Source organism: Calonectris borealis, chromosome 2 (genome assembly GCF_964195595.1).
Source record: "Calonectris borealis chromosome 2, bCalBor7.hap1.2, whole genome shotgun sequence".
Taxonomy (NCBI): Eukaryota; Metazoa; Chordata; class Aves; order Procellariiformes; family Procellariidae; genus Calonectris; species Calonectris borealis.
Window position 1 is genome coordinate 89,210,545 of NC_134313.1, and position 10,218 is coordinate 89,220,762.

The window sequence follows — 10,218 nt, forward strand, 5'->3', positions numbered from 1 at the left end:
AAAAGTTGACTTGACCCTTCACTGCCACTAGTTTATCACTAGCTTTTTTAATTTAAAGAAGGGGGCACTTTCATATTTATATTTACACAGGTGTAGTATCTTCACATCTTTGCCCGTTTATAAGGCTGCCAGTCAAAAGTATCCAAATGGATTAAAATCCAGGTAGCACAGTGCTACCTACCATGGCAGGATGGATTGCCTAGGGCTCCGAGGAAGAAATATAAAAGTTGGGCTTTTTGAGAGCCTTGGAATAGTAAACCTGATAGATGAGTTAGTTATTTTTTTGCTTGCACTGTTATTTTTTTAAGATTATCTTCTTAAATTTTAAATTAAATAATTTTCTAAAGCAGCAGCACTTTTCTTGGAGAAGGTCTGGTGGCTCACTATGACTGCCTTTGCTTTAGATGGCTGCAGTTCAGAAAGAACAAAAGAATCACATAATTCCACAGCAAAAGACAGGTCAAAGCGAGAGACCTGAGGCCCAGAGCAAACATTGTGTGAAAGCCATGAGAGTTCAGAGATGCAGGCTGGCCATAAATACAGAATAGAGTTACAATCAGCTTGTGTCTGGCATTGTGCCATTAAGCCAATTACTTCTTGTCACTGACATGCATCATTGCTACTGTATTGTACCACAAGAAGGTGGTATACCTGGACTTCATAATTACGGGACATCTGGGGTTATTTTATTCTTTTATATTGTTCTTAGATGTAAACACAATTTTATTCAGAAGAAGGAATAAATAAGGAATAAATCTATAAGACTCTCCAAGGGGCAAAAGAAAGGGTCTGCTTAGTGAAAAAGAGCAGTAAAAAAGAAAAGTCTAGTTGGAGACCAGTGACTAGTGGTGTACTAGGGATCAATACCGGCTCCAGTCCTGTTTAACAACTTCATTAATGATCTGGATGACGGGGCTGAGTGTACCCTCAGCAAGTTTGCAGAACACACCAAACTGGGAGGAGTGGTTGTTACATCGAGGGTTGTGCTGACATCCAGAGAGACCTTGAGAGGCTGAAGAAATGGGCTGACAGGAACTTCAAAAGGAGAGGTATTGTTACACCTAGGGGGAGGAACAATACCATGCACCCATATATGCTGGGGGCTACCCAGCTTGGCAGAAAGGGACCTGGGGGTCCTGGTGGACACCAGGATGAACATGAGCCAGCAACTTGCCCTTGCTGCAAAGAAGGTGACTGGTAACCTGGACTATGTTAGGCAAAGTATTGCCCGCAGGTCATGGGAGGTGATCCTTCGCCTTTTTTCAGCACTGGTGAGGTCACACGTGCAGTACTGCATCCAGTTTTGGGCTCCTCAGTACAAGAAAGACATGGGCATACCAGAGAGAGTTCAAGGATGATGAAGGGACTGGAGCACCTCACAGATTAGGAAAGGCTGAGAGAGCTGGGACTGTTTAGCCTAGAGAAGGCTCAGGGGGGAATCTTATCAATGTGTATAAATACCTGAAGGGAAGGTGCAAAGAAGACAGCGACAGGCTCTTTTCAGTGGTACCCAATGACAGGACAAGAGGCAATTCTATTAAAACTACACCTTTTTTTTTTTCTTTCTTTTTTTTTAATGTAACTTTTTCTATTAAGTCTCAGGAAGATAAAAATCTCACAACCCGTACAACTGTAGCTAAGGTACTATTGCTACAGCAATAGGGCTGAAGCAAGAGTGCTGCTTTTTTCATGCTGAGTTTTATATAGGCTTGGAGTCAGGAAGTGAAGTCAACCTCACTATCTCTACAAACATGTTTATAGATTTGGAGTGGGATGCATTAGTCAAATCACATTAAATGGCCACATAGAAACCTTTGGCAACCCTTGGAAAAAACGATTTATACTACAGGCTTCCTAAGGTGTGCCATCTCTACAGAACACAAGGAAGGCTGGTAAAACAGTTAAACAGTTTTCTTACTATTAACTATGTATGTTAGCAATCTGATAAATTGGTATTCTCATATACTGACTAATGTTCAGTATCAGTTGATATTCAGTTTATCAGCTGATAATATAGAACAGTGAGTTTAACCTACTTTCTGATGGACATAAAATCAAGTGAAAAAAAACACCTTTCTTGAAACACACAAAGCCATTTAATTAAATGAATTTAGATACAGTTTCCTTAGCTGAAAGCTATTGATAAATCTTGAACTAGTGTAGAATCAACTACAATCAGTGGCAATTCTAAGGCGTTTTGTTTGTGGTTTATCATCATCATCATTATTATCACCATCATCATCATCATCATTATTATTATTATTTCCTAGCCTTTTGGAAAAAAATGCTACATACATACACAAAAACTGATTGTTGACAACTGATTGTTCCTTACACAGTGCTCACTCACTGATTCCTTTTTAATCTCTTAAATAAATGTACCAGCTGCAATTGCGTAATTTAAATTGCAATAATTTAATCAGAAAAAATCACACAAATTATCATTAGAAACTACCACAAAAATCACACAACAAAATTAAAGTAATACAGCATTTTAGGTGAAGACAATACTATAAAGAAGATTTCCTTAGGAAGATTGGACCAGATAAATCTGTTTAAATCTTCAGTGTGTTATAGCAAGAGGAGTTTTAACCGAAAATGCTACAGGTATAGCAATTTAGATGTGGCATCTGTACCTATTTCCTGAGGCTTTTAAATGGATGTTTCAGCTGTATCCATTTTTGAGGCTTTTAAATGGAAGATCTTCATTTAGTCACACAATTTTTCAGGCTAAACATTTAAAAAAGAACAAACGACCTTCCAAACTAAATTAGAAACAGAGCAGAGCCTTTGTGATAATTAAAAGCATATACATCAGAGAAGGATTTGTACTTCCTGTTTCTTAATAATGAAGAAAATACATGAAAGCTAAATAAAATGTGCTTTTGGACCACTTTGGTACAGGGTAGGATTATAGGGTTTTATTTAGTCAGTCCTCCTATCAGCCCATATCTATGTTATGCTTCAATACTCTCCATGATACCATCCCCTAAAAATGTTATTCATTTATGCGTTTTCTTCTGGCCTCTTTTCATCAAGCAACAAGACAGCAATGGAGATGTATCATTATGCGGCAACTATAGTTAAAGAAATGTGAATAATGCCTAAGCATTAAATTAGCAATCAGTCTGCCGGCTCTCGTCAAGAATGGTCCACCAGTTTTATTATCTAGACACTGCTTCAATGGCTTGCAGCAGATGAGGGGTGAAAGGCATCTCTTTTCTCATCTGTGAATAAAAAAACCTCAGTACCCTAGTAGGTGGATGGGGAGCAGGTGAAAAAGTAGTGCCAACAGAGACACTCCTTTCCGAGTACCCTACCAAATTAGCAGCCATTCTTAGCTGGCTTGTTAAATACGTGTACAGGAATCATGTAACGGTGGCACCTCCCTGGGAGGGGAGGGGTAGGTTTCCTAATGGAGCCTGGCAACCTCCCACACACCTGCCCCAGGCACCTCGCCGTCACTCCCAGCCGTGCTCAAGCCCCCCGTCCCTCCTGCCCGGCGGCACCCCGCCGCCGCTCCGCCGCGGACCCCCCGCCTTGCCCCAGGCCCGGCCACCAAGGGCCGCGACCAACGGCCCCGAGGCGCCTGTTGCCAGGCAACGCCCCGCCAAGCCACTTTGCCTGCGGGGCCGACGCCGCGGGGCGGTGCGGGCCGAGAGCCCCGGCCCCACCGCCCCGGCCCCGGTCCCCGCCTCGGCCTCGCCGTGAGCCCGCGGGAGGCCCCGCCGCTTCGGGCTCGGCCAAGGTCATCACCGTGCCTCCTCCCGCTGCAGAGGGAGGGCGGCAGCCGCCACCCCCTTCTTGGCTGCCGCGGTGAGCAGTCTGACACGCACCGCACCCCCTCCCGCGCCACGGGCTCCCCATTCCCACTAGAGAGGGGAATAAATACCCACACGGTATGAAACACGCTCGGGGACACGTACACGCGTGCACGCCCCACCAAAACAGTTTCTGAAGTTGCGGATGTCTGAATACATTGCTGCGTCCCCAAGGTGCGAGTTTGCATAGTTCTACAGAGGGACTACAGGGTACCCCGGTTAAAGTTGTACTTTGGTAGTTTGTTTTTTTTTTTTTAACATCATCTGTATAATTTATGAGTTACAGAGCTATTATTATCTAAAATCAGAATTAATCATAAACAAATAGCTGCTATATAGTTATTATCACAGTGGTGTGTGAATAGTAGTGGTTTTTTATTTTAAGTACGGCATGGTTTTCTTAGTTTAGCTATATAAAAAAATGTTTTCACTAAATTGCTTTCTTGCATTTTTAGGTTTTTTTTTTCATTGATTGTTTTCATTTACATACTGGGGTAATTTAAGAGTAAAAACAATGCTTGAAGTGAAAAGTCAGTGTTTTAGCTTTGACAAGAGGAAATACTTCATCCTTCATATCCTTCCTTTCTCCAGATGAATTTGTTATATTTAACCCAAGTTAACAAGTTTTTTGGATGCCAGAAACTAATGTTTTGTCAAATACACTTTTCTTAAGGGAAAAAAAACCCCTCAGGTTAGCATATGTAGATGTTTGTCACCATGCCAGGTTGACAAACTGAAAGACTATCAAAGGCATCTGTTTAAGTACACGGACCAAGTGCTTTGATCACTGAAAAAACACAACCCAAACCAATTCGATTCCACAACACACTGCTCCCAACAATGGATCCAAAAAACATTATCACTCCCCCCAGCACAGTGGAAGAAGGCAGGCATATATTGTTGTGTATTACAACCATGAAAATACGGTTTTACTGAACTATATAGAAATGCACTTCTTATGTATGTAGGACCTAGTTGCTTATAATCAGGCAACAGGCTAGTAAAACAGACATCTAAGGCTCTATTGCCAGGTGGTTTGGAGTGACCCTTTCTTTTTCTTACAGATATTACCAGCGGGAGGAGGGGTAAAGAACTACCTAGCTAAGTTTTTATCTCTAAGAGTTTGAAAATTGAACCACAGGAGCTTAATAGCAGTGCGTTATTTATACACATATGTGTTACTAATATTTTTTTTATTAAGGCTCCTTCAGGATAGAAGAAAAAAAACTTAATAAAAATAATGACATTTATTTTGCATCTGTTTCTATTTGAAGTCCCTACTCATAGTAAGGAATGGCTGAAATGGCAGCAAAACATCCACAGTGCATAGCAGTTAAGGTTTGAGGTTGATATTGAATCAGAATTCATATTCACATTTTATAATGTCAGAATCTTATCAGCAGTTCTCATAGTGGTTACTGATGACAAAGTAGCACCCAGAAACTCAGAGTGATATTGGGAACCCATTTTATTAGGATCTGTGCAAACATATAATAAAAGAGAGTCTCTGCCCCAAGCTATTTGTAGTATAAATAGGCAAGACGGAGTATGTGGAAAATGAAGTAAGATAAAATAAAAGGTAAAAGAAACGAAATAATTCTCAAAGGCTACACAACACAACTATTATGAAGCAGAAAACAGTCCCTGAATTCTGATCCACTGTACACCTAGACCTCTTGTGGCACAGATTTCATTAGATTATTATCCTACAGAAAATTCTCTTCCACAGCCTGTCTGCATTTGACTGAGAACCGAAACAGTGTCATGGTTTAACCCCAGCCAGCAACTAAACACCACGCAGCTGCTCGCTCACATCCGGGAGGGCACAAGTAGGAAAACTCACGGTTTGAGATAAAAACACAACAGATATGGGGCTCTGGAACTTGAGGGCCAGACGAACGAGGACGAAGATGAAGGCCCATCCAGGGGGTTGCCCGAGGCGAGGCAGCCAGCCCCACAAATTACGACTGCCTCCGCTAAGAAAAAAAGGAGGGTAATTGTCATTGGTGATTCCCTTCTGAGGGGGACCGAGGGCCCAATTTGTCGGCCGGACCCATCCCACAGGGAAGTCTGCTGCCTCCCTGGGGCCCGGGTGAAGGACATTACTAGGAAACTCCCTGGTCTCGTGCAGGCCTCCGATTACTGCCCGCTACTGGTTATACAGGCTGGCAGTGAGGAGGTTGCAGAGAGAAGTCCCGAAGGGATCAAAAGGGACTTCAGGGCGCTGGGGCGACTGGTGGGAGGATCGGGAGCACAGGTAGTGTTTTCCTCGATCCCTTTAGTGGCAGGGAGGAACACTGAAAGGAACAGGAAAACTCATCGGATCAACACGTGGCTCAGGGGCTGGTGCCACCGGCAGAATTTTGGCTTCTTTGACCACGGGGAGGTTTACACGGCACCGGGCCTGCTGGCGACGGACGGAGTTCAGCTGTCTCACAGGGGGAAAAGGATTCTCGCGTGTGAGTTGGCCGGGCTCATCGAGAGGGCTTTAAACTAGATTCGAAGGGGGACGGGGATAAAACCAGGCTCTCTAGAGAAGAGCCTAGGGACCGCACGCCATTGTCGGGGGAGAAATCGGCAGCCCAGCTCAAGTGCCTCTATACCAATGCACGCAGCATGGGCAGCAAACAGGAGGAGCTGGAAGCCATTGTGCAGCGGGGTAGCTATGACTTAGTCGCCATCACGGAAACGTGGTGGGATGAGTCTCACGATTGGAGTGCTGCAATGGATGGCTGTAAGCTCTTCAGAAGGGACAGGCGAGGAAGGAGAGGCGGTGGAGTAGCCCTGTATGTTAGGGAATGCTTCGACTGTCTAGAGCTCGATGGTAGTGATGATGAGATCGAGTGCTTGTGGGTAAGGATGAGGGGGAAGGCCAACAAGGCAGATATCCTGCTGGGAGTCTGTTATAGACCACCTAGCCAGGATGAGGAGGCAGATGAAATATTCTACCAGAGGCTGGCAGAAGTCTCCCAGTCGTTAGCCCTTGTTCTCGTGGGGGACTTCAACTTTCCGGATGTCTGCTGGAAATACCACACGGCAGAGAGGAAACAGTCGAGGAGGTTCCTGGAGTGTGTGGAGGATAACTTCCTGACGCAGCTGGTAAGCGAGCCCACCAGGGGAGATGCCTCGCTTGACCTGCTGTTCACGAACAGAGAAGGGCTGGTGGGAGATGTAGTGGTCGGAGGCCGGCTTGGGCTTAGCGACCATGAAATGGTAGAATTTTCGATACTTGGTGAAGTAAAGAGGGGGGCCAGCAAAACCGCTACCATGGACTTCCGGAGGGCAGACTTTGGCCTGCTCAGGACACTGGTCGAGAGGGTCCCTTGGGAGACGGTCCTGAAGGGCAAAGGGGTCCAGGAAGGCTGGACGTTCTTCAAGAAGGAAGTCTTAAAGGCGCAGGAGCGGGCTGTCCCCATGTGCTGCAAGAAGAACGGGCGGGGAAGGCGACCGGCCTGGCTGAACGGGGAGCTCTGGCTGGGACTCAGGAAAAAAAGGAGAGTTTATCACCTTTGGAAGAAGGGGCAGGCAACTCAGGAAGAGTACAGGGATCGCGTTAGGTCGTGCAGAGTGGAAATTAGAAAGGCAAAACCCCGGCTAGAACTCAACCTGGCCACTGTCGTGAGAGACAACAAAAAATGCTTTTATAAGTATGTTAATGACAAAAGGAGAGCCAAGGAGAAGCTCCATCCTCTATTGGATGCAGGGGGGGTACGTTGCCACCAAGGACGAGGAAAAGGCTGAGGTACTCAACGCCTTCTTTGCCTCAGTCTTTAGTAGTCAGAGTGGTTATCCTCAGGGTACTCAGCCCCCTGAGCTGGAAGACATGGACGACGAGCAGGATAAACCCCCCATAATTCAAGAGGAAGAAGTTCATGACCTGCTATGCCACCTGGACGTTCACAAGTCTATGGGGCCGGATGGGATCCACCCGAGGGTACTGAGGGAGCTGGCGGAGGAGCTTGCCGAGCCGCTCTCCATCATTTACCAGCAGTCCTGGTTAACTGGGGAAGTCCCGGACGACTGGAGGCTCGCCAATGTGACTCCCATCTACAAGATGGGCCGGAGGGAGGATCCGGGGAACTTCAGACCGGTCAGCCTGACCTTGGTGCCGGGGAAGATCATGGAGCGGTTGGTTTTGAGGGTGCTCACGAGCCATGTCCGGGACAACGAGGGGATCAGGCCCAGCCAGCACGGGTTCATGGAAGGCAGGTCCTGCTTGACCAACCTGATCTCCTTCTATGACCAGGTGACCCGCCTCGTGGATGAGGGAAAGGCTGTGGATGTGGTCTACTTGGACTTCAGTAAGGCCTTTGACACTGTCTCCCACAGCATTCTCCTAGAGAAGCTGGCGGCTCACGGCCTAGACAAGTACACTCTTCGCTGGGTAAAAAACTGGCTGGACGGCCGAGCCCAGAGAGTTGTGGTCAACGGAGTTAAATCCAGTTGGCGGCCGGTCACGAGCGGTGTTCCCCAGGGCTCAGTGCTGGGGCCGGTCTTGTTCAATATCTTTATCAACGATCTGGACGAGGGGATCGAGTGCTCCCTCAGTAAGTTTGCAGACGACACCAAGTTGGGCGGGAGTGTTGATCTGCTCGAGGGTAGGAAGGCTCTGCAGAGGGACCTGGACAGGCTGGATCGATGGGCTGAGGCCAAGTGTATGAGGTTCAACAAGGCCAAGTGCCGGGTCCTGCACTTCGGCCACAACAACCCCAGGCAACGCTACAGGCTTGGGGAAGAGTGGCTGGAAAGCTGCCCAGAGGAAAAGGACCTGGGGGTGCTGGCTGGCAGCCGGCTGAACATGAGCCGGCAGTGTGCTCAGGTGGCCAAGAAGGCCAACAGCATCCTGGCCTGTATCAGAAATAGTGTGGCCAGCAGGAGTAGGGAGGTGATCGTGCCCCTGTACTCGGCACTGGTGAGGCCGCACCTTGAATACTGTGTTCAGTTTTGGGCCCCTCACTACAAGAAGGACATGGAGGTGCTGGAGCGTGTCCAGAGGAGGGCAGCGAAGCTGGTGAAGGGCCTGGAGCACAAGCCTTATGAGGAGCGGCTGAGGGAACTGGGGTTGTTTAGCCTGGAGAAGAGGAGGCTGAGGGGAGACCTCATCGCGCTCTACAACTACCTGAAAGGAGGTTGTAGCGAGGTGGGTGTTGGTCTCTTCTCCCAAGTAACTAGCGATAGGACAAGAGGAAATGGCCTCAAGTTGCGCCAAGGGAGGTTTAGATTGAACATTAGGAGAAATTTCTTTACTGAAAGAGTGGTCAGGCCTTGGAACAGGCTGCCCAGGGAAGTGGTGGAGTCACCATCCCTGGAGGTATTTAAAAGACGTGTAGATGAGGCCCTTAGGGACATGGTGTAGTGGGCATGGTGGTGTTGGGTTGACGGTTGGACACGATGATCTTAGAGGTCTTTTCCAACCTGTATGATTCTATGATTCTATGATTCTATGAAAAACAGTTTAATAATGGAAATAAAACAAAGTAGAACAGTAATAATAACAATGATAACAACAACAAACAGAATATACAAAGCAGATGATGCACAATCCAACTGCTCACCACCCACCGACCAATGCCCAGCCTGTCCCAGGCTGCGAGAGCCCCCCCCCTAGTTTTTATACTGAGCATGACATCACATGGTATGGAATACCCCATTGGCCAGCTGGGTCAACCTCCATGGCTATGCTTCCACCCGCCACAGCTTCCCCCGCACTTGGCAGAGCATGGGAGGCCGAAAAAAAAAGTCCCCGGTGCAAGCACCACCCAGCAACAACCAAAGCATCAATGGGCCATCAACGCTCCTTTCATACCAAACCCAAAACACAGCACACCCCCCAAGCTACTGGGAAGAAAGTTAACTCTGTCCCAGCCGGAACCAGGACAGACAGAAGCTAAAGATTTATCTGGTCTATGCCTTCAGAGTGTACGAAGCCTCACCCAGAACAAAAGCTGTTTATCGCAGCCCAGGGAAGAGAAAGGCTGGTGGCAGGCATCAAAATTTGCATCATAGATAATAAGCAGCACAGATTACTTACTTAGGGTTATGTTACAGCTGAATCTAATGATGACATGTATTACCTCCCCTTACATAGGAGGTGTTTTCCTGTGTTTTTACCACTCATACTGGTACGTCATGTGCAAAAGAAGTAACATTTCAGAGATAAAGGACTGATATCAAATATGGGAACCCATATTTTTTAGGTGACCCAACCAAATATATCACTATGATCTGGATTTTAACCTAATTTATACTTAAGACCATACTTAAAACTAAGTATACTTCATCCTTGCAGGCCGATTTTCTTACCAGTTCATTTTCTTTTCATTCCCCTTAACTGACTAGGGGTAGGGGGTGTTCTGATTCTCTGTGATTTACTTGTTCTCTTTTACATTTTTTTGAA